A 26,290-nucleotide genomic window follows, 5' to 3' on the forward strand; every position below is an offset into this window, starting at 1 on the left:
GGGACAGAAACCCCAACAAGCCAGCCGTCATGCTACAGAAGACCCATGATCATACCAACATCTTTTGATTAACCTTACTTAGTTTATAACAGACAGTTTTTCATACAGATTAGTAATTTTCTCCAAAATAATTTCATTTGTAAATGAAAAATTTATCCAGATCTAGTGTGCTTATTAGTTTTTATTTTTTTCCTAAAATTTACTTGTGTGTGTGTGTGTGTGTGTGTGTGTGTGTGTATAGGTATAGCTAAGCAGCACTTGAGTGCAGCACTCATAGAGGCCAGATGAGGGAGCCTGATCCCCTGAAACTGGAATTTCAGACAGTTATCAGCTTCCCTGTGGTTCCTAGGGATTATAACTAGGACCTTTGCAAGAACAGCCAGTGCACTGAGCCATCTCTCCAGTCCCTGTTCATTATTTTTAATATTGCTTTTTATTTGCAGATTACTGTTATTTGTTTCAATTCTTGGTCATCATGTGAGTTAGATATTTGTTCATTAAAGTTCATTGTGAGTAACAGAAACAACTTGAGTGTCTTAAACAAGTAGAACTGATTGGAAGAAGTTTGGCTTTGAGAACATAGATTTGCTGTGGAAACTTTGGGCAGGCCTCCTTTGAAGTTTTGAAGGGCCAGAAGAGTGGCTAAGATTCCATCAGTCTCCTATCTTCGTTCTACTCACTTGTTCATTTATTTATTTATTGTATAGTTTTTCTCTGTTCAGCAGTACAAGAGACTCTGGTTTGTGAGCATCGTGGACGGAGGGCATTTTGCCTGCTCACTATTCTGATAGAGATTATTTTTTCCACTTCCTAGCCTAATTTTTAAATATGCTTATAGAGAGGAAAAATGACTGAGTAAGCTTTGGCCAGGTTTTACTTACAATGTCCACAAAGTATGTGTCAGTTCCTCTATACATTGGAGGGCACTGAAAAGGGGGTGTGGTGATTTGAATGAGAATGGCCCCTATAGGCCCTTATATTTGCATACCTAGACCCCAGCTGACAGATGCACTATTTGGGTAGGACTAGCATGTGTGTCCGTGTTAGAGGAGATATGTCGGTTTGGAAGTTTACAAAGCCCAGACAATCCCAGTCTCTGTCTCTGTCTCTGTCTCTCTGTCTCTCTCTCTCTCGCTCCCTCTCTCTCCCTCTTTGCCTGCTAGCTGTGGATCAGAATATAAAGCTCTCAGCTACTGCTCTATCACCATGCCTGTCTGCTTCCCTGCCTTGATGACCATGTCCTAACCATCTGAAACTGTAAGCAAACCCCCAGTTAAATGTCTTCCTTTATACATTTCCTTGGTCATGATGTCTCTTCACAGCAACAGAACAGTAGCTAAGACAGGGCATAACTGTGGATTGGGTGGATATGCCACTCTGTTGCTACCAGTTTTCAGAGTAGGCCATTAAATTGTATGGCCATTAAGTGAGTTGTTCAAGTAGTCATTTTTCAGGTATAAACATATAGGCTCCAGAGGCCATATTTGCTTTGGATAGATAAGACTACAGGGAAGTTATGACAGTAACAATATATTTGGTCTGTAGGTTCTGTTTTGCTCATTTCTCATCTCATTGCTTGGTAGACCACTGGAAGGTAAGAATTCCATTTGTGTTATTTTTTGCTTGTGTTTCCAGCCTGCAGCTGGGAGACAATGGACAGGCACAGGTATTGGAATCTCCTCCTGGTCCACTGCTGTGCACGGAGAGCTTTGATTCATCAATGGAAGGCTGCTGAGTGAAAACGATCTACATGCCAATCTGGACTGGCATCTTATCATTAGCCAGGCTCACATCTTGTGTTCTACACCAGTAACGAACTCTCCAAGCTCAATTAGCAATGGTTACAGCCCAGTAAGCATGAATCAGAAATTGCTTTGACACCACGCTTCATTGGGGAGAAACGCAGCTCCAACCCTGTGCCAGAGCCTACCCTGTACCGTGGTTCCCAGTCTTTGGATTCTGTTATTAAAATATGCCATGGTTTTATGAATTTATGTTTCTCAAGTTGAATGAGTAAAACTCGCCATGTGGTTTTGTAAAATGTCACTCTGTCTGAAATAGTCCTGGGAATTGAATGCTTGTTGAAAAAAAAAAAAGATCTCTTTAGGCAGGGAAGCGCTGAAGCATGGGCAGCAGGTGTGCTGGGAGCCGGCTGATTACACCCACACTCACCCCTTTGCGCTCCATCTTCTCCTCTCACTACAAACTCAACACATCCTCCATCTTGCCATGTGTCTTTCGGTGGCACAGATCCCACACGCGGGAAATAGGCAACGATGGACACAAGTCATTGCATAGTCTTCCTCTGGTCTCCCACATTAATCTTCATCAAGTCAAATGATCTATTTCAGGATAAGGAAAGAGATCCCAAGACCTGGGTATGTGCTAAGGGAGCTGACATGTTCCTTTCCTTGGGTCATTCATGATAAAAATGTGAGACTTGAAACAAAGAGAGCTATTTTTCTATTTTGTTGTCATGGAGTATCACTTAAGTTACTGTGTATATTTGAAGGAATATCCATCCAATGGGTTCTGATGATGAAACTGACGTGTGGAAGGCAGAGGTTGAAAACAACATCCAAACAACAACAACAAAAACCAAGACGTGCAGGGACCCTGGAAATATTGCCTAAATGGCTGAGACAGCAAGCTTCAGTGCAGGGCCCTCCCAAACTGTCACCCAATTTCTTAATCCATTTGAGTGCTTTCAACCATTTGCTAAAGATTCCAATCTCGTATTTAATATCTCTAAATACCTATTCTGAATAGATGCTTGCCTCGCAATTTGAATGGCTTCTTGCAAATGCTTGGCACACTCGTCTCTTGATGGTCAGTGAGTCAGACATAAAGAAATGGCAAGTATAGATCCTGGTATAGACCCAGCTTTCTGTTTGCAAGACTAATGCACATTTTTGTCAGAGTTGAGATATGATAATTGCTTTATTTGACAGCACTCGCAGTCTTTTGATAGAAGGGGAAACAATTATATAATCAGAATGGTAAATGACTCTCTCTCCTCCTTATGGTCTACCTTATGAATTTTTAAGGGAAAGGAGAGCTGTAGCCCGAATGGTTATCTGACTTTCAACTGATGAAGTCTCATTAAGGATGTTGTGGACAGTAATGGACGTTTTGACAAGTTTGCCTCATTTAGCACAATTTATTTCCCCGTGTGTGCATTCGCTCCGAGCTGCACATGTGCCAATTCTGGCCACCGGATGTGACTTGGGAGGGAGTCTGCTGAGGCAGGGGATGCTTCAGGGAACAGTTTCTCAGCTCTCTAAGGAAAAGAGAATTTTGCATTGCTCTACCTCGAGGCTTCTTTCTGTGCGAGCTTTTTCAGTTGGTTGTCAAGAGTTTTCTTTATGCCTTAATTCATGTCACAGAAAGCCTTCTGATGCATTCTGTCAGGACCACGCAAATGAGGGAGCTGTTGATTCCCCTAAGGAGCCTAAAAAAAGAGAAAAAGAAAAAGACATCTAAATATATCTACAGTGGCTCTTTTAGGTTTCTCTGACCGCTCTGGTTCTCTGTGCACGGCCCTGCCCTCAGACATGGATGAGAAGAGTGGTCTTTGTGATTGCTGAATTTGAAGGGAGGGCTCCATTTTCCAAAGGAGTGGTACTTGAATTTTCTTCATAGATTATCATAAGTTCAGGGTCTCACTCTCAATTAAGAAAACATCTTTTTATGAGTGTATGCAGGGATAATATTAAAATACTTAACAAGCATTTTAAGAATATAATTCATGTATAACTCAAGCAAGAAATACAAAGAAATCATCGGGGAGTGGTGGTGCATGCCTTTAATCCCTGCACTTGGGAGGCAGAGGTAGGCAGAGACCTGAGTTTCAGGCCAGACTGGTCTACAGAGGGAGTTCCAGGACAACCAGGGCTACTACACAGGGAAACCCTGTCTTGGAAAACCAATAAAGAAATAAATGATGTATTTCTTAGTATTTTCTGCTCTAAACTTATAAAACTCATTAAATGATCTAAATTGTGAGACTTATCATTCATTAAAATGACCATGAGGTGCAGATTGGTTGTTGTCTCTTAGGAATTGTGGCTCTGACATGTAGATGGCAGAGCTGTTGATTGTTAAGTGACACCAGGTAGCTGGGCGCAGGGACTTTCACCAAGCATGTACTTCGGTCTCTCTGTTCTGTTCAGTGTGCAGTCGTTAGGAGATCTGCATTCTTAAAGAACAGAGAGTTGCTTTTAAAGTCAGTAATATTATGCATGGTTCCGAGACCTCTCGGAGCTTCTGCTGAACTCAGCAATTGCATTAAAATTCTATCCTAGCTTTTATAATGCTGCCTAAAACTTTATATGGCCAATTTTTTTTCCTTTCAAGTAAGCCATGAAAATCACTTACTGAAATGTCATTTTTAATTAAACTGAAAGTATACTCAAGGCCAAATGAGAGGCTGCGCAGTGTGAAGGTTAAGCATGCACCTCTGTTGCTAGGATGCCTGGGTTTGGTGCCACTAGTCACTAGTGCACTTTTCTTTAAAAAGTATTTTTATTAATTTTTGGGAAATTTACTACAATTTATTTTTATCATATTCAACTTCTTCTAACTCCCGAGAGATCCACCCCCACCTCTTCAACTTCCCAAACTTCGTGTCTTATTATTATTTAAAAATAATCAATTGAATCCAATTTGTGCTGTCCATATATCCTTAGGTGTGAGGCCATCCAATGGACAGTGGTCTACCTACCAAGAGCCACACCCTTAAAGAAAACGTTCTTCCTATTCCAGGAGCCATGACCTGTCCATAACTCCTCAGCTGGGCTAAGGGCTTGTGAACTCGCCCCTCCAGGCTAATGCTAACTGACTCACTCTTGTGTGGGCAACCACAGTTGCTGTGATTTCATGAGTGTAGAGCATCTATGATGTGTAGAAGAAAGTTTCACCTTGATCTTCCCCAACCTCAGGCTCTACCAATGCTTCTGCCACTCTTTCTTGGTGATTCCTGACTTTAAAAGAGGACATGGTATATTGTGTCCCAATTGTGGCTGAGTACATCTCTTTGGCAGTTGTAGGTTTCTGCGTTAACCACCTATTGTCCATTGTACACAGAAACTTCTTGAAGGAGGACCAAGAGCTTCCCTGAACTATGAGTACAGAGATACCAATTTAGAGTCCTATTTCATATTAAGTCCATTTAGCAGAATGACAGTCCACCCTGGGGCCTATGAGCTCCCAGTTATGAGCTCATATTCAGATTTATAGTACCAGGCATGCGTTTCCTCCTGTGGAGTGAACCTTAAATTCAATCAGAAAGTGGTTGTCCACTCCCATTACATTCACGTCACTATCCCACCCATGGAAATGTCTTACTACACCAGTCACAGTTATGGCTGTATTCACAGAGTTCACAGTCAGGTAAGACCGTTCTCCCACAGAGGTCTATATGCATCTTCCAGTATTATGAAATCGAGCCAGCAGAGAGCAAGCCTACCAGGTGGCACTAATTTGATTTCCTTATATCCTGCAACCAACATGTCCATGACATCTTCAGACATAGGGTTTTACTATTAATTTTTTTTAATTTATAAAAGTTTATTAATTTATAAAAGTTTCCATTTCTGCCCCTCCTCCCAACACCCTCCCACTCTCCCCACTCCCTCTCCTCCTCCCTCTCCATCCCTAAGAGCAGTCAGGGTTTCCTGCCCTGTGGGAAGTTCATTACTATTAATTTTTGGTTTACATCCAAGAGCAATAGCAAAAGCCTGTACGTTTGGGTATGTCACTTACATTGCAGATGCATCTTTTTCCTGATGTGGAATATTAGTTGAGGATGTGTTACATTTGTTTATGCTATGAAATATTTATTTAATGATGCAAAGATGTGTTGCATTCTTTTATGTTGCATTTGTTTAACTCTGTGCAGCTGTGTTACTTTGCCTGTCTAAAACACCTGATTGGTCTAGTAAAGAGATGAGCAAGGGAGGAGAGGGACAGTTAGGGCTGCCAGGCAGAGAATAAACAAGAGGAGAAAAAGAGAGGAGAAAGGAGAAAGAACAGAAGAAGCAAAGAGAACACCAGGTGCCAGCCACCCAGCTACATAGCAAGTCATGGATTAAAAAGTAAAGAAAGACATATAAAATAGAGAAAGATAAAAACCTGGGACAAAAGGGAGGTTAATTTAAGAAAAGGTGGCCAGAAACAAGCCAAGCTAAGGCTAAGCATTTATAAGTAAAAATAAATCTTTGTGTGATTATTTGGGAGCTGGGTGGTGGACCCACCAAAGAGTAAAGGGAAACAAACAAATGAACGAACAACAACCCTACATTGTCCCTCGGTTTCTTCGTGTGTAAAACACAAAATTGTATGTCCAGGACTCTGAAACTTGTATTCCCATCATTTGGGAGTGCCATTCAGGAAGCTTCCCAACTGGCTATAGCCAGCAGTGGCTCTTTTTCTCCTTAACTCAGCCATCTGTTATCTCCATTTTTCTCTTGTTGGACCTGGCTGGTGGTGGCTTAAATTTCGCAAGTGGCCACACAGAAATGAATCCAAAGGCTTTTTGGCTGTGGGTAGGCAGTCATCGCTTTAGTGGTCTGGGTAGGCATTTGGAGCTTGATCCACCATCAAGAATGTCCCTGCCTCTGCTTTTGTCAGGTGAGGACATAGCAGGTGAAGATAAAGGTTCTATCCAGGTAGCAGGTGAGGATATTGATATTTGTCAGCAGGGTGTGGAACCTTTCACCCAGTGGTCACTATATGCATGGCTAGCTGCTGGAGACTCTCAGGAGAAGCCATGACAAGAAGCAAGCACAGATATGCTGGGGCTTCTTGCATGTCTTGGGCAACAAATGAGAAAGGATACCAGCTATGGGGTCCTGGATGTCTAGGTTGTTCTGATTAGAAACCGCGTTGTGACTGGATAATGGGGATGTGGGGATTTTGGGATGTGGGAAAAGAGTTCCCTGGAGAGCTTGAAGTGATTTCTGTTTATGGAAAACCAAATACAACTCAATGCTTAATAAACTGATACTGCCCTGCTGATTAAAAAAAGCTATGTATCAAGTAAGTCTCAGTGTTGGGGAAGACGGAGATTTAATAAAGTGTTTTTAGTATGTGGTGTAGAAAAATGAAAAGAGAGGCACATAATTAAATTGTCCCAGATAAAATTGTCATTGTGGAAGCTTTGGGACAATAATCTAGGCCTTCTTGCTCAGCCATTATAGGCTGGTGTCTGAGGAGAGAGAACTGGGAATGCTTCTGCGGACAGAAATGCTAGTTATGCTCAGGGTTCCCATAAATAGCCATTAGGCTCACAGGGGTCACAGCCGGCCATTTCATCATCCTTCTTCACATGTCAAGTGCCAATTAAATGAACACAAATAGAAACATAGCCGTGTCTCTCCATGTCCACGGTCGCTCTAAAAGGCAAATGGAGTCCCTCTTGGGAGGCTTTAGGTGCCTGTAGCTCTTATGTGTGGCCTCCTGAGTCCAGTCTTGTGCCCAGGAATTGAGCTGCCTGTCATGACCAGACAACCAGAGGACGATTCCCTTTCACTGAATGTGAGGCTCTACTTTGGGAATCTGTAAGAGCCAAAGAACCGATGGTGATGGCTCCCTTTCAGCAGAGATACTTGCAAAGTGACTATAGCAGTCATGAGGGCGGGTGGATGGCTAGAGATCTGGAGAGGCAGGACTGGCTTGGTTTAAATGACAGTTTTGGGCATTTTCTTTAGGAATCTAGAAATCTTAAAACAAAAGTCATACAGCTATTATGGTAGCTGTTCCTTAAAATGGTCCAGTGTCACACAAGCTGAACTGGGAATTAGGTCAAAAGTTCTGCAAGATCCTTAGTATATCTTGGGCAATGGAGGCAGCATGGGCTGGCCACCAATCTCAAACAGCAAGTGAGTAAATCAACATTATCACTGCTATGCTTCACTTATGTGCAAATTCACACACGTGTGTGTGTGTGTGTGTGCGTGCATGTGTGCGTGCGTGTGTGTGCGTGTGTGTGCGTGTGTGTATGTGTGTGTGTGTGTGTAGGAAGGTTATAATTCTAATATCCAGCTTGGCAAGTGTTAGGTACCATATCTTGACCCTCTAGAATGTGAACACCTTGGCAAAGATTATACTTACACAAAAATAGGGCTTTGCTTTCCTTCTCCTCTGGGTCTCGCCTTAGACCTCACTTCCTCCTTGGCTTTCTTCGTTTTTGAATATGCCATTGTCTTACTGAACGCTCTGTTCTTCACATATCTTGTTCCTATCATCTGACTCTTTGTGTCATTCTCAAAATTCTGACATAAGTTAAATTCTGTCTCCAACTTGATGTCTGATGAAACAGGACTAGGATATAAGGCCTCTGGGGGATTACATCATGAAAGTAGGGTCCCCAGGGATTCACTTAAAGACCTCATAAAGACCTTTAAGCCTCAAAAATTCCTTGCCCTCTAGCAGGTGAGAACACAGTGAAGCAGTCATACTGCCTGTCACCCAGACACTGACTCTTCCAGTGCCTCCATCTGGGGCTCCACAGGGTCCAGACCTGTAAAGAAAGACAAAGCAAACAATCCCTTCTGATGTAGCTACCAGTCTAGGACATTTTGCTTTAGTAGCCCTACTGGACCAAGGCAATTGTAATGATACATATCTTTCAAATATTTGTATGTTTATTTGGATTCTGTCTTTTTTTTTTTGTAGACCACAAACTCCAAAATCATGGAAGTATACCTGTTTTAGATCTCATTTAGAAGTGAAAGCATAAGAAATGTGAAAATATCATTGGTGAAGGCAGCTGACGCTTGGCAATTAACTATTCTGTAGGCCTGATATTCACAGGCTCTTGGAGAAACTGGATTGAATGAATGAACAGATGAGAGATAGATATTGGTACCGAAATCTAAACTTTCTCTAAGATAATTTAATCATAGAAAGATAGGTTACAAAGCTTGCAAGGAGACCTGGATATTATTTTTACTTTATACTAATACCTAAAGTCTTGACTCTATATACTTTTCATTGCTTTGCAAACCATAGCATCTATAAAATTATGTTTTATGTGTGTACATTTGAGGGGCATCAGGAGACTCACAGATCTCACATGTGATCTTTGCTGTAAGTATGCTGCAAAATTTTAGTGATTTTATTTTGGAATGTCAGATAACAGGCAGCTGAAATCAAAACTGCTTCAAATGTCATGAAATGTCTTCTTGTAATTCTTTTCAAGCATTAAATGCATTAAACCGTAAAGGCACAGACTGCATTTCCCATATCGCTGTACATTTGAACTGTCCAAGCAGACACAATCACACCCAAGATGCATTTCTTATCTGAATGGACTGCGTTCTTGATTTCTTCCAAATCCTCACATTAGTTTTTTCACATAACAACAAAAAGCAGCAGTTTGAAAACTATTTCTTGTAAATAAACTATTTCTGTTAAAGAGTCTAATTTTTTTTTCTCTGTGCTCTCTCTTCCAACTACTCAGCTCTCTTGTACCAGCATAAAAGAAGCAGCATTCTGCAGAGCTGTGGTTTGTTGTAATACAATTTTATGTATGAACAACCCAGAGGATTGTATGCAAGAAGTGAGCTCTCTTGCCATTGATTATATACATAACCTTTGAAATTAGACATATATTGTTCAAATCCTGACTTTACCATTTAGAAACAGGGAGACCTGCAGCAAAATTCTTACATTTGCTCCTTTGCGAGAAGGCTGACCTCCTAGGAGTGTTGTGAATTCAAGTGGGAAGTATGCCTGACACGTGGGTATCTCAAGTTCCCTTCACTATCTGTCTTTTAGATCTCTAACTGCATGTCTTTGTATGTGAAATAAATCTATCAATATTTGGATATGTCTATGTAAATCATATCAGACATACACATTCAAATACATGACATTTATGATGTGGTGTGTGTATTCATACATAAGTATATACATACATATATACATGTATACATACAAATACTCACCCATATGCCACACCAGACATTTATTTATTTATTTATTTATTAAAAGTTTCCACCTCCTCCCCTCCTCCCATTTCCCTCCCCCTCCCCTAACCCCCCTAACCCTCCTTCTCCAGTCCAAAGAGCAGTCAGAGTTCCCTGCCCTGTGGGAAGTCCAAAGTCCTCCCCCCTCCATCCAGGTCTAGAAAGGTGAACATCCAAACAGACTAGGCTCCCACAAAGCCAGTCCATGCAGTAGAATCAAAACCCAGTGCCATTGTCCTTGGCTTCTCAGTCAGCCTCCACTGTCAGCCACATTCAGAGAGACCGGTTTGATCACATGCTCCATCAGTACCAGTCCAGCTGGCCTTGGTGAGCTCCCATTAGATCAGTCTCACCATCTCAGTGGGTGTACACACCCCTTGCGGTCCTGACTTCCTTGCCCATGTTCTCCCCACTTCTGCTCCTCATTTGGACCTTGGGAGCTCAGTGCAGTGCTCCAATGTGGGTCTCTCTCTCTATCTTCATCCATCGCCAGATTAAAGTTCTATGGTGATATGTAAGATATTCTTCAGTGTGGCTATAGGATAGGGCCAGTTCAGGCGCCCTCTCCTCAGCTGCCCAAGGAACAAGCTGGGGACATCTCCTTGGACACCTGGGAACCCCTCTAGAGTCAAATCTCTTGCCAATCCTAAAATGGCTCCCTTAATTAAGATATCTATTTCCCTGCTCCCATATCCACCCTTCCTCCATCCCAACTATATTACATATCATACATATATATGTATAATCTCCTTTAAAATTTTTTGCTTGGAAAGTATTTTGTATTTCCATAATTTTGTACTCTGACTTCTTTTTCAAGTCTTCAGGCCTTCCAGTCTTCTCTGCTCAAAATGACCCATATATGTATTATTTGCAGCATATACTATGCTGACAGAGATTTTCTGTCCAGCCCAGTCCCACAGCTGTTCTGTCCCAAAGAAATACACAGAGGTCTATATTAATTATAATCTGATTGGCCTATTAGCTCAGGCTTTTTATTAATTCTTACATCCTACATTAACCCATAATTCCTGCCTGTGTTAGCCACTTGACTTGGCACCTTTATCAGTGATGCATTCTCATCTTGATTCCTCTGTATCTAGGTGACAATTGCAGAATGAACTTTCCTCTTCCCATAATTCCCCTGTTCTGGTCACCCCACCTAAACTTCCTGCCTGGCTACTGGCCAATCAGCGTTTTGTTAAAATACAAGTAACAAATCTTTATAGGGTACCATTGTCCCGCAGCAATACTACGTTTATTTTATTTTAAAAAAATAGCTGCGTTATTTTTTTTCTTGGCAAATCTTGGAGGCCTCATCAACTTCCTGGCAGGTCTTCTGGCTCCTCACATGATTGATTCCTTCTCATCCTTGCAGTCTCAGCTGACTCATTGCTCACTCAGAGGTCATCTCTGACTGCTCTAAAGACTAGGTCCTTTTCCTTGCAATCTGCTTCCTTCAGCACAATTAATATAATTTGTAATTATTTGTAATGGCTATATTAACATCTGGTCATTAGATTTTAATCCTTTGCAAAGTAAGACATGAATCACAACCTTTTGGGGACAGCATCTTAGCACTAGTCCAGTGTCTGACCTATGCTAAGTGCCCAGCAGCTACTTGAAGAGCAGTTGAATGCTTATCTTTGTGTTTCCCAGTGGGCTCTGCACTGGCATCTAGTGAGGGCTCGCTGATGAATCGTGTGACTGCACTTTACAAACTGTAGCCAGTGCTCACCTTCTTCTTTGTCCCTCTACCCAAACGGCCACTCTGCTTCTCCTTCTTCAGATATTACTAATTTATGTGTTTTGGTTTTTGTTCACATTCCCTTTCCTAAGACAAAGCTATCCGAGAGCCAAGATTTCTGTGTGATGTAATCACATACTTGGCACTTGTTAAATCAACAGTGCACACTAGAGAAAGAAGTCATTAAGAATCAAAACATGAGAGAACTGCAGTCATGTTTCACTTTACACCATGAACTCAAATTTTCTAGATATGCTGGCTTTTTATTTAATTTCTAATAATATCTGCTACCAGACATTGCATTACACTAAATTATTCCATAACTTTTCTTTTTTTATTTTAAAGCTAGGGTTATCTGGGAAGGGGAAATATTTCTTTTTTAAGATTTATTTATTTATTATGTTTTAGTATGCATTATGCTTGCATACCAGAAGAGGACACTAGGCTCGCACACTAGATGGGTGCGAGCCATCATGTGGTTGCTGGGAACTGAACTTAGGACCTGTGGAAGATCAGCAGCCTGTGTTCTTAACCCCTGAGACATTTCTCCAGCCTTCTTAAGATGATGTTTTGTTACTGTTTTAGAAGCAAAAGAAAAAAGAAGCATTTTATTGAAAATTACCAACATTTAACAATTATAAAAATGCTCCTTATTTTAGGAAAGTAAAAAATTACTTAAAATTACTGTGGTTTTTTTTTTTTTAGTGAAAGTGCTATTTCTATTTTATGTGGGCAGGTGTTTTGCCTATATATATGTGTGTGTGCATCACATACATTAAGTGCCCTCAGAGGCCAGAAGAGGACACTGAATCTACTGGAATTGTAGTTATAGGTGGTTGTGATCCACCACGTAGGTGCTGGGAACTGAATCCAGAACCTCTACAAGAGCAGCCAGTGCTCTTAACTGCTGAGTCATCTCTCCAGTCCTGAAAATTTTCTTAATCTCACTAAGATAATATTGGTTAATGCTTTATGTACTTTCTCTTATGTCTAAAATATTTATACATTCTGTTTGAAGCAGAAAGCATGCTATAACTGTTATGAAGAGCCATGTTTGTGTTTGCAACTGTTTTATTTCCGTGTAAGAACTCCTACTATGCTGGCTGAGTTCTCATGATTACTTTGTGTTCTAGGTTGTGCTGGTTATCCTTACAGATGAGGAAACTGAGGCATCTGTAGAGCCAGTAACTAGCCTTCAGTTATACAGGAACCGTTGGAACAGGGCTTAAATGACACAGGCTGACTTCCAACCTACATTCATACTATCTTAGGTTCTTTATTTTTATTATCTATTTTTAATTTGAAATTGTGTTTCCGTAGAATATATTCTGATCAGGCTTCCTGTCCCCCAACTTCCCCCAGATTGTTCTTATTTCCTCATATTCTCAACCTCATGCCCTTTCTTTCTCTCTTTAAATAAACAAAAACAAGGAACATACGTGTTATTCCTTCCTCTCCTTGTCTATATCAAGAACATTTCCCCCAGTATTATACAGTATTCTCAATATTACCTGTGAAGGCTGTGTCCTGTTTTTGCTACATGGACCCTCTCTTTCTTCTATTTTTAAAGAGCTGTAGAGGACTGCACCTTTTTGTCTGAATTTTTCTATGAATGATTCTATACTAACTCACCTTGAACACAAGTCCTTGCATGTCCTTATGGTGTCTTTCTTAGGGTAAATTTGACAGAATGGCATGCGAAGTCAAGCACAAGTGTTTACCTTAATGCGTTCTCGAGGAATATCTTTAAAGAGAGAGCGGTATTTCAAGTTTTTTCATCTAGAGTGTTTGACAGTTGTTTTATGAGTGTTTCAAAGTATGATCTACCTCTATTTCTCCTTCTATTTGTCAGATGTTCATTTCTGTTTCAAATTCATTTCTGCTCACCTGTACAAGTGAAACTGTTCCTGAACAGAGACATTCTGACTACTCATGACAATTAGAAATTCAGGGTTCAAATTCAGACAAAGTTAAACAAATCTGTATACTTAGCACTGCAGGCAAATTCGATTGTATTTCCAGCCAAACAAAGATCTTGCTTTATGAAGACACAAATCTCATTAGTCTATGTCAAATTGTTTTTTAAATACATGCCTTTTGGAATAATTCAAGCTCCCTCTTGCAGGAATTAATCCATCTTCGTTTTGCCATTTGTAATTGCCGACCTGACAAGCCTTTACTGGATTTGTTTTGTAGTATAAAGTGTTTAAGGTGGAAAATTAACATTATGAGATAAACTGTCACCTTTTGGGTGAAAACACTCAGCATCATCACCTCCTGAAGTGGCAGCCCAACTCTTCCGATGGATGGATACATGGTGCTATTCTGGAAAAAGGGTTCAGTGGGCCATGCCCTCCCTGTTTGAATATTCTAGGCAAGGTTACACCTGAGGTTGCTGAGGTGGGTGCTGGGTGTGCATGCGTGTGTGCGCTTGTATGCTTATGCGTTTTCGCATACATGCACAAAGCTACTTGCAGAGTTTGAGAGTCAGGACTCTAAAACATGCACATCATCATTTTGTTTCTCATTAACCACAATTCTCAAAAAAAGATTCTATTGTAATTAATTTAAATTTATTCAATGGGCATTGTTGAGCACAGTCTGAACTGAACACTGGGAAACAGACTAGAATGAGAAATACAAGGGCTTCAGGGCGCAGTGGACAGATCAGCCAGGCAAGGAAGTAATTGGAGATCAGGAATACTGGGACCCATGCTATACTATCCCCACTAAAGATGAGTACAAATGACAGTGTCAGGACTGATCAGCCAGGGAGAAACTAGAGCAAGTACCACAGAGAAGTGGCACTCATACGTAGTCCACCTGGCTGTATTACAGAAGGAATAAAATATTCAAAGGCACAGAAGCAATGAAGTGGCATGGAAGTCAGAAATTGTTGAAGGTCAGGGAGTTGGAAGTAGCCCTTGTTCTGGTTGTGGGACTCTTGGAAGGGGCAGCTGGGAATAACAACTATGGGCCACCTTGTATTAAATTCAAGATGGAAAAACTGAAAGGGTCACAAAAAATTCTTCAGAAGCTGCCTGAGAGTCTATTGCCAGGACTGACTTGTTTGTGGTTAGTCTTGAAAGAATTTCCCATTCTTTCAGGTGTGAGTATTCTCTGGAAGCTGTTTATTATGTGTTAACTGTACTGCTACAGGATTTCCCTTCTCCCCTTTCCCCTACTGTCCTCTTCCATGACCCCCATGCTCCCAGTTTACTCAGGAGATCTTGTCATTTTCTCCTTCCTATGTGGATCCATACCTGTTCCTCTTAGGGTCCTTTTCGTTGTCTAAGTTCTCTGGGATTGTGAATTGTAGGCTGGTTTTCTTTGCTTTATGTCTAAAAGCCACTTATGAGTGAGTACATATGATATTTGTCTTTCTGGGTCTAGGTTACCTGACTCAATATGTTTTTTCCTAGATCTGGTTTCCTTTCAGATTGTATAAATCTTTTATCTTTTGGTAGTTTTTCAGTAGAGTTGAAAAACTACCAACTTGCTAAGTTAAAGTTACACAGGGGTTGAGCCTAAGAGATGTCAATGTAATAGTTTAGGTAAATTTCCGCGAATAGATTTACTGAATCTAAGGCTGTAATCAATTCTAAGCTCCTGTTGTAGTATACATTTCTGAAATAGATAAACCAGATTGTAGTGTGTGGTAGTTTGAATAATAAAAAAAGGCCCCTAAAGGGAATGACTCTATTTGGAGGTGTGGCTTTGTTGAAGTAGGTATAGACTTATTGGAGGAAGTGTGTCACCGTGGAGGCAAGCCTTGAGATCTCATGTATGCTCAAGCTACTCTCAGTGTCTCAGACAACTTCCTGTTGCCAGTTGAACATGTAAAACTCTCAGCTACCTCTCCAGCACCATGTCGGCCTACATGCCACATGTCACACCATGATAACAATGGATTAAACCTCTGAAAATATAAGCCACCACGATTAAATGTATTTCCTTTATAAGAGTTGCTGTGGTCATTGTGTCTCTTCACAGCAATAGAAACCCTAACAAAAGCATAGTGTCATAAGTAATATATGAATATATATCCATCATTCATCACAATGTTCTTAATTGGCTGTTGTCATTTTAAAAGATTTTATGGGGCAATTTAATGAAGGTTAGATCATTTTCACTGTAACGTGAGTTTCTTTATTTACTAGTAAGGTCTCATGATTTCCATTCACTTAATAGTGCTATTTCTATTGTGTGACGTCATTATCAGGCTGGTGCTGCAATCCAAAAGGAGGGAAAGGAAAGGGTGAATTTTGCAATTGTGGTCGAAGTGGGGAGACAAGTGCAGGACACTGATGTTCTCAGTACCTGTTTGGATTACATCACTTTGTGGAAAATGGAAAAAAAAAACTTACCCCCGGTTGCTTAAGTGAAAAAGGGAATTCAGCAATTAACCCTCTCCAAATTCTGCCAATAGATTTGGCTTCTAGTTCATCTCAGTGCTCAGATGGTACTCTAGGGGCCTGTTCTGGGTTCTGCGCTTTCCATGTTAACATGGAAGCCCCAGTTTCTGGTGAGCTCACACCTGATGGCTGTAGAGAAATTATAGAGGGATCTATGTCCTCTAATTCCAAGTAAGGTTTCTGACGGAAGAATATCTTCTCTTGCCTAATCTCCTTGGGTTTGACTGGGTTACCTCAACATCCTGCACCACTCACCAAACCTGGAGAATATGGTGTTTTGATACGCTCAGACCTGTGTGGAAAGATGGATTAGAATTTCACCCATAGGACAATCTGCAAAGTTCAGTGAAATGAACTTACAGTAAAATGTTGCAAATTCAGCATGAAGTCACTTTTGGGAAAGATGGGTGTTTCGTGATGGGTACCACAGTGGAGATAAAAGCGGAGAGACACAACAGGCCCATAAATGCTATTGCTTTAAGTGGTCTACACTGCCTCTGATTAAGTCTTGACTTTCCAGCCAGCAGTAGAGACAGTGTTAGGTAGACAGTGAGAAACGAGCAGGGATTGAAGATTCTTGAGCATGGACCCACCCACATCAGCTTTGGGCCTTGCCTCCTCTGTTCTTGACAACACACTAATTAAACTAACTAACTAGTTAATTAGTTTAAAATTAATTAATTTTGCCTCCGGATGTCTGTTTCCCCTCCCTCCTCTCTTTCCATTACCTCTCCCACCTCCCTTCTGCCCCCTCCCATCCACTCTTCTGTTTCTGTTCAGAAATGAGGAGGCTTCCCATTCACTCCTCTGTTTCTGCTCAGAAATGAGAAGACTGCCTATGGATATGCCCATAGCATATCAAGTTATAGTAGGACTAAGCACCTCCCCAGTATAAGGAATAGGGTCCCAAAAGTTAGCAAAAGTGTTAGAGACGACCCCGGCTCTGACTGTTAGGAGTTCCACAAGAAGATCAAGCTACACATTTGTCTCACATAGGCAGAGGGCCCAGGTCAGTCCCATGCAGGCTCCCTGGTTGTTGGTCCAGTCTCTCTGAGCCCCTATGAGCTCAGGTTAGGGGATTCTATGGGTTTTCTTGTGATGTCTGTGACCCCTCTGGCTCCAACAATCTGCCCCCTCTCCTGTCAACAGGATTCTCCAGCTCAGCCTAATGTTTGGCTGTGAATCTGCATCTGGACAATGCTCTAATTTTAAGCAATGAAAGAGTGTCATAGTTGCTGCTCCTTAAAATTCAAAGGGGTCAGGGATTTAGAATCAGGGCTTTGGTGAGGTCTATTAAAGAAAAACTCATCCCTCCTAGCCTGGCTATTTCTATAACTTCATTTTTTCTTCTTTCTTTGCATTTTTTTTGGGGGGGGGAAGTACTCTGTTGCCCGATGTTTGATGAAAGGGGTTAGATCTGAGTTGTATCTCTGTCCCTGGGTGGAGATGAGGCTTCTGATAAATAACAGAAGCCTGGCACTGGGCAGGAAAAGGCACCCAGAAAACCTGTGTGTTCAGGAATTTGAAAAAGTGTAGAGCCCTCCTAACATGAGGTTGGCATAGTGGTGTGTGTCATTACTATCACCCACTCAAAGTATGCCCTCATAATGGTTTTTTTACTCCTTGACGGCAAGCTCTCCACAGAGGTCTCTGACCTGTTACTTTCACCACTTGAGAGTGTGACCCCACAGTGGTCTGTCTGTCATTGCCACCCTCACCCTTGAAGAATGTGGCCTCTGCAATGGTCTCTCTGCCATTGCTCACCTGTAGATCTTTAATGAGTTGGTCACGAAGTCGCGCTATTTCAATTGCAAACTTGCCCACTTCTTAGCCTTTACATGCTGAAGCGGGGCTCAGAAAAAACACATTCCCTGTAGTGGGTGCCGTCCTGCTGAGCTCTGCCAATGGTGAAGGGGAAACTGGGAATCTAGAGGAGGGAGGGACTTGTTCCTTCCTGTTTAGGTCACTGTCATGCCTCTTTATCATGGCACTGACCCTTGTGCCCAATAGCAGCAGTTGGTTCCAGTTTATAGCTCCTCCGGCACTCTTGGAACTTGTCATATGATGATCCTGAGACCTTGTCCGTACCTGCTGGTCAGCCTCCGCTGGGAGATGTGAATCTCAACTCTGTCAGATTCTTTCAACAACATCAGTCAGGGTTGTCCCCCTTGCTCCTCCACCCTTCCTCTAATCTTTATTTCATGCACTATATGCTTTAGGACATATATTCTTATTTACAGCCATACTTTTAGAATAAAATTTAAAATTGCATTTGTTATTTTATTATTATTATTATTATTACTATTGGTTGTACATGTGTGTTTGTATGCATATGTGTGTGTGTATGTGTGTGTATTTATATGTGTGTATATATGTGTGTATGTATGTGTATGTGTGAGTGCACATGCCATAGTTCATATGTGGGGGTCTGACAACAAACCTTATCACTAACCCCTTGTTTCCCAAGCCCTCAGAAAATTAACTGTTTCCTGAATATCTTCTATATTCTGGTATCTTCTTTTGCTCTTGTCAATTTCCCACCACATGGTAATTATTTAATAGATTATTTAAATTAATTATTTTCCTGAAGATAACGGTGGAGTTCCTGTTTCCTGGCTGTTCTCTGACTGAGTAGTCCCCACGTTGGTCTTCCTGCATTGTCTTGAACTATGCCTGGAAAAGATCATCTTTATGGGAAATTAATACCAAGTACCAAATTAATTCCTAATTCTCAGAGGACAAAGTCCAAACCTTGAGGTTTACCACTTTTCTGTAGTGGCTACTCCTTCTGTTAAGGCTACACCTTAGTTCCTGGATGTGTGGTGCTTTCCTGACTTCTAGGGTGCCATGCTCCATCACTGCCAGGCCACAGATCATGCCATTCCTTCTGCTAGCAATGTGAATAACTTCCATTCCCCCCTGTAGATCTTTAATGAGATAGTCACTAAGTTACTGTATTTTAGTTACAAACTTGTCCTTATTTCTTAGCCTTTTCATGTTGAAGCTGAGCTCAGAAAAGCACATTACCCATAGCTGGGTGCCTTCCTGCTGAGCTCTGCCAGTGGTGAAGGAGAAGCTGGGAAATGGGTAACTCGTATGTACTTTTCAGGCATTAGCACAAGTGTCTCCCCACTTCTCTGTGGCATGCTGTACTGTCCCTCTGACCACATACATTATTTGTTTATCTCTTTAAAGGATAAATTTTAATTATGTGTCTATGTGATGCATACATATCTGTGTGGCTTTGTGCATGTGTGAGCACAGGTACTCAAGGAGTATAGAAGATGGCACCAGATTCCTTGGAGCTGAAGTTACCCGTGGTTGTGAGTCACCCGAGGAGGGTGCTGGAAACAAACACTGGTCCTCTGGAAGAGTAGGAAGTGCTCTTAACTGTGGAACCATCTCTCAAGCTCTAGTATTTGCACACACACACACACACACACACACACACACACACACACACACACATATCCCTGTGGATTGCAAGTACCTTGGGAGCTGTCTGGAGCTCAATAGGTACTTTATTATTTACTATTTAGATATTTAACAAGAACTTCCTTAGACCATTCCAGTGCTTTCTTTTTCCCTTTTATGGAGCAAGGACAGAAATTGCAGATATCATTGCAGCTGATCTAAGCCAGGCCTGTGATGAGTACTGAAAGTTTCGTCCCGATCCAAAGGACAAGTTTAATATTGTGAAAATTGCCAAAGTGAGACTCGAGGGCAACAAACAAGGTGCCTTGCAGACCTGGGATGTCTTCGGCGCTTCTGTGTGTCACTCCAGTGATGGGGGTACACAGAGATCAGCTCCCAACTCACTGGGTTAAAAGCCTTCTCATCACCCCAGCAGCTGCAGACGCCGCTCTAGTGATAAGCTGTGGAGGAAAATGAGACCATGTCAAGCTCTTGCCGCATGATTTCAGGATGCTAATGAGAGGCACTGGCTTCGAGAGGAAAATCGAACGCACCTGGCTTTCTGAGGCTGCACCAAGTGCTGATAAAACAGACACTTGGTGGTACACATTGGCTTTGCTTCCAGCTCCATCAGGAGATAGGACCCTTGGTGCAATTGTTAGTTTATTAATCCATAAAATGGTACTGTTGGCACCTATCTCATTTTACTTATTTATTTAGAACTAAATAGGGCAACTGGCTTAAGGGATCCAGTATTGAATTGAGAAATATCAGTAATATTTGGAAAATGTCTGAGTAGCCAGAGCTGCTCTTATCCATCCATTCATTCATTATTTATCCAAAAGCTATCATTGATTGTGTCTAGTAAATGCTAATGATACAAAGGCAAATAAATTATGAAAATATTCTTCCAAGCATGGAGTTGGGACAGGAGAAGGTAAAAGCATGTCAATAAACAACAGAATGCCAGTTTGGGGCAGGAAAAGTAGCTTAGTGGTGGAAGATTTGCCTAGCATGTATGATGCCACAGGTTCAAATCCCCAACACGGTTTTGTCAATTGGCTTATTAATGTCCTTCACAGTGTTTTTTATTTGTTTGTTTGCTGTCTCAACCATAATAATATGTGACATTTCTTGACTATGTTCCTTGAGTGTTCATTCAAGAACAGTTCCTTGCTTTTACTTTGATTTTTGTGCCTTTGATGTCTTGGGGGGTTTAGGCCAGTTGTTTTGTAGAAAGCTTTGGCTCTGAGTTGTAATTTTCTGACTAGATAGTTTTAAAGACCCTGCAGCCCCCACACAGCATAGCTAAAAATGGAACCTACGTTTCCTGACCCCATGTCTTGTTAACTTTCTTTTTAAATTTCCGGGAGAGTTGGAGGCCAAAGACCTCATGTTGTCGCCCCAGACCTGTGCTCTTACTGCAACCAGACTGTTAAGGACAGCCGTACTGACATGACAGTAGCCAGTGAAAACGCTTCCTCTCACATGAACACAGCTGCTTTCTTAGCCACCATCTAGCGTTCCCGGGTAGGGCAATAAGTTTTTAAAAATCTGTAGTTGTTTCATTACTTTTTGATTTTATCTCTCAAGGTGATAATTTGTCCTCTTTTAGTAGAACCATTTGAAGAATACTCAGGAAAATTAGAGTAAATAGGTTAGAATTCTCTAAAATCATTTTGGTTTTGTTATGAAGTATTTTTCAAAGCTGTCGGACACTGAAAAAGCTGCACTGAACTTTAACTTTTTTCATCAGGAAAGTTCTTTTTAAAAGGCGAACAATTGCCGCAGCTAATATATAATTTACCCAGATGTTGGGCACTTTAGTATATTGACATACTTGGAGTTCACTCACAAAATTTTCTCCAAGAAGTGGGGAGACAAAGGGGCAAGCAATTGGTGTTCTTAGCTCATGTTCTGCTTCCCTTTATGAACTGAGCCACAAGCACATTTTAAAATTTGTCTAGGTGCTATTATACAACACACACACACACACACACACACACACACACACACACACACACACACACTCCAAAGAGCAATTCTACAGATCAGCCCTAAGAGAACTCTGCTACCCACAGCTCTTGCACAAGTGGTTGCTCTGAGGTTCCAGAAGTGAGGTTGAGAGGATAACTCTCATGGAGTTGAGGGAAGACCCAAGTCTCCCACTTGATCCTAGTTACTTTTTGGCATGATGGTAAGGTTGGACAGGAAGTTTTACATATTATATATCTTAACGAGGCAAAGAGATATGGATGGGTTGTTTATGCTATATTCATTATAATTAATTTTTAACGTCCCCTCCTTGTATGAGCCAGGCATAGGGATAGGTGGTAAAGTTAAAAATAAATAACTCAGGTATGGTCTTTACCATATATATCTGTATATGCCCCAGGGAACTTAGAGTGTTTTGTACCTTGAATGTGGGTGAGGTGATTATTTAGGCTGTGTACAGGGTTCTATAGGAAGGCACATACTAAGGCTTAGGAGATGTACCTGTGGGTAGGGTGAAATGTGACATTTACTCCATAAGAAACACTTACATCTCAGAATGCAAGAGGAGCTCTCAACCTGCATATTCACATGAGTTCCTCCCTCATCAAATATGGCAAGCTAATGGCAGGGGACTTTTCAAAGTCTGTTTGCATGTACACCTTCCTAGGCCTAGATGGAGGGGGGAGGGCCTTGGTCTTCCCACAGGGCAGGGTACCCTGCCCTATCTTAGGACTGGAGGGGGAGGGTGACTGGGGGAGTGGGAGGGAAATGGGAGGAGGAAATTTTGAATGATATTATTTATAAAGCAAAAAAAGTAAAAAATATAAAAAAGAACATTGATATTAGGGACCAAGGAGACCAGAGAGGCCAAGCAGGACTTTTGGTTTTTCCTTAGAAAATCTCTGAGGATTCTAAGATGAAAACTGTGCAGTGCAGGGGAACTAATAACCTTGAAATTAAAAAAATCATCCCTGGTGACTCTGCAGAGAAGGACTTCCCACCAGCCCCCATGAGTCCGTGGCTTTCTACTCTTTTTCTTTACATGGACAACTTTTCAAGTTTTTTTCAGTGGCATTTATTATATATTTATCATAAGCATTCACCTCTCTCTCTCTCTCTCTCTCTCTCTCTCTCTCTCTCTCTCTCTCTCGCTCTCTCTCTTTCTCTCTCTCTCTCTCTCTCTCTGAGGGCTGCCTTACACCTCCTAGATAATATTTTACAACAAGTCTGAAGCAGATATGGGTCCACAGGGTCATGATGAGGTAATTGAGCTACTTAAAGGGAGAAAGAAATTATAGCGGGGGAATGTGTGATGTGTGATATGGTGGAGTTTGTCCTCCAAGGTCATACCCATGCCAATGAAGGGTTCTGGGAAGAAGTGATGGCCATGTTGAGACCTGAAGGCATTTGGATAGGAACTGTTCTCTAGACTGCATAGAGAATATTCACAAAGCACTGGCCACTAGGGAAAACTTGATGTATTGTATCAGAGAAACTAAAAGTACTTCGGTTGTCTGAGGACGAGCAGAAATGGGAGATATGAGAGATGAAGTTGTCAAGTGAAAGATTTATGTGTCTTTTTTTTCTTTCTCCCATTGATTCCCTGATCCCAAGGCCAGGAGAGGCTATTGAACTGCAGGAGGTAGAGACAGGAAGGCTCAGATGTATATTTCAGAAATAACAGATAGACTGTAATGGTATAGAGAGACAAGAGGGGCAAAACTGGAAGTAGATAGATTGGGTATCTCAAAATAGTAGGATAGTAGCTTTTAGGGTGAGGAGAGGGAGAAGGGCGACAGAAGATCTTGAAATGAGAACAGTAAGAAGATGGTTAATTAGACGTGGAGAATAAGGATTAAGGGAGAATCAGAGATAAATGGCCCAGCTTTCTTTACACTTCCTGCAGCTAATCTTAGCTTTGGACTTTGTAATTTCTCTTATCCTCAAGGCTAGGACTTCAGGTCTTGGCATTAGCCTTTGGTGCTCTGGTGGTTGTTTGTGTCCTGGTTGTGCCGGTAACACCATGACACGTATCTGAAATTGGAATATTGGTCATTGTCTGTTGACTTAGGTTTTCTGTCCTGCCCGGCCCTACAGCTGTTAAGTTCCAAAGAATCACACAGAGGTCTACATTAGTTATAAACTGATTGACCCTTTAGCTCAGGCTTCTTATTAACTCTTATAATTTATATTAGCCCATTATTCTTGTTTATGCTAGCCACGTGGCTCAGTACCTTATTCAGCAAGGCTGTCACATCTTAGTTCTTCTGTGATTGGGCCAGGACTGCGTCCTCTTCCCAGAATTCTCTTGTTCTCATTGGCCCGCCTCTACTTCCTGTCTGGTTATCCTCCTTATGCTTCCTACTTGGCTACTGGCCAATCAGCATTTATTTAAAATATAATTGACAGAATATAGATCATTGTCCTACACCAATTGTTTATCTCCACTTGATCTTTTCAGACTTGATCTATGTTGACAGCAGTCACAGGACAATACAGTGTTTAGAGCAATGATGCTCATGCATACTGATTGTGGGTCCAAGTTCAAGATCTCTACACTTATTCTTATTTGGTCATCAGACATCAGCTCTTCCTGTAATTGACATAAAAACTTTCTGTTTTTGTGTGTATTAATATTTCTGTACACATATGTGTGCAGGTACACTTGCCTATGTATATGTAGGTGGAAGTCAGTGATTGACAGTGGGTGGAGTGTTTTCCTCTATCATTCATTCTCTATCTTAATTTTTTGTTTATTTTTGAGATTGTATTTTAATTACTTTTTTCTCTCCCATCTGTGTCCACCCTCCAAACCCTTCCATATATATATCCCCACTCTCTTTCAAATTCATGGCCTCTTTTTTCTCATCAATTATTATTGCATACATATCTACTTGCATGCACACATATATTCCTAAGTATGACCTGTTGAGTCCCATTCTTACATGTATGCCTGCAGGAGTGACAATTTGACACTGGACATCCAGTTGGTATGCCGTTCCCTGGAAAGAGTCACCTCTCATGCTCCCAGCTTTACTCAGTTGCCTGCAGTTTTTTGCAAAGGCCTCATCATCTTTTCTTCCTGGCTATTTGGCACGTTTGTTGGTGTCCTCCTTGATTAGTTTCTATTTGGGTGGTCATGTTGCTGAGAATTTATGGGTACTGCTTTTGATGTTCCTAGGAGACTCACTCTTACAGCAGTGTCCCTAATCCTCTGCCTCTTACAATCTGTGCACCCACTCTTCCTTAATGTCCCCTGAGCCTTAGATATAGAACTGTTTTGTGGATGTGTCTATTGGGACTGGGCTGCACAATTCAATGTATTGATTGGATGTGGTTTTTTTTTTGTTAATAGCCTCTGTTTGTTGTTAAGAGAAGTTTCTCAATGAGGGGGTGAAAACTACACTTATCTGTGAATATAAGGACAAATGATTATAGATTACTATTAAGATATTATGCTGGATTAATAAATTATGATTATAGATTATCCACCAACAACCACATTTTTTTCTAGCACTGATTAGTTAGGTTGGCAGTACCAGGCATATGCCTATCTTGTTGAGTCAGTCCGATTAGGAAGTTGTTGGCTACTGCCAACATATGTGTGTCAGTGATGTACTTGTAGGGTTACCATGCCATGCTGATCATTGATAGAGTTCATAGGTGTCATACCTGAGTGGGGATGTTGGTTGTCTTCCTCCTTTGGAAGCTTGCATGGTGCCTTCTGGTACCACAAAAGCTAGTCCTCAGAGAGGGGACGTATAGATCAGTTCTAGCTTAAGGGCTTCTGGGCTCTGCTTCTGAAGTGCGTGGTATCTTCAGACATAGGGACTTAACTTTCAGCTTTGGGAAATAACCAAGGGCAATAATAATAGGTTGTATGTCATGGGAGTCTCTTGGGCAGTTCTGGCTAATTAATCAGGAGAGGGCTTCTCCTGTCTGCTAGTGGGGGCTTTGTTAGGTGGTCTTTGGCTCTTGGAGGGAGCACCATCATGGCATTCTCTATTTATTTTTTGAGACAGGATCTCTCACTGAAACTAGAGCTTGCTTGCTGTTTTGCTTAGGCTGGTTGGTCCGTGAGGCCCTGGGATTTGCCTGTCTTTGCCCTATCACCTCTAGCACTGAGGTTATAACAGTGTATCATACATGTCTATCTTTTATGAGGGTTATGGTTACTCAAACTCTATCTCTCCAGTAAATGCCTCATGTTTTAGCCGTGGTCTTACTATGTAGCACTTGATGGCTTGCAGACCAGCTGGCCTGGATCTTTCGGTGATCCACCTGCCTTTGCCACCCCCCTCCCCCGAGTGCTGGAATTAAAGGAGCACCATTACACCTGGCTGTTTTCTTTACTTTTATGAAACAGAATTTTACGCTCTTCTAGGCTAACCTTAGACTAACTGTATTACTCCAGCTTTAGAACCCCCAAACCGGATTATAGCTGTGAAATACCATGCCTGCATTGACTCCACATTTTTTTCAGCTGTGAAATAACAGAGTTATTGAGGCCATGAGCATTAGATGGAGGAATAAACGTGAAACACAGTGCATCATGTGTCAAGCACAGAATGAAAGTGACCCAGGGAAAGGAAGGAGAAAACGCCGCGCCAAAGGCTGACAGCATTTCTTAGATTTGGGTTACCTGTCATTTTCTCTTCCACAACCTACAAATATGATATAACACAGGACAATGAAAGAAGCCATTTGGGTTGAAAGACAGAAAGAATCTTTAGCAGAGTGACATGACGGGT

The sequence above is a fragment of the Myodes glareolus genome, chromosome 13 (assembly GCF_982192425.1).
Source record: "Myodes glareolus chromosome 13, mMyoGla1.1, whole genome shotgun sequence".
Classification (NCBI taxonomy): Eukaryota; Metazoa; Chordata; class Mammalia; order Rodentia; family Cricetidae; genus Myodes; species Myodes glareolus.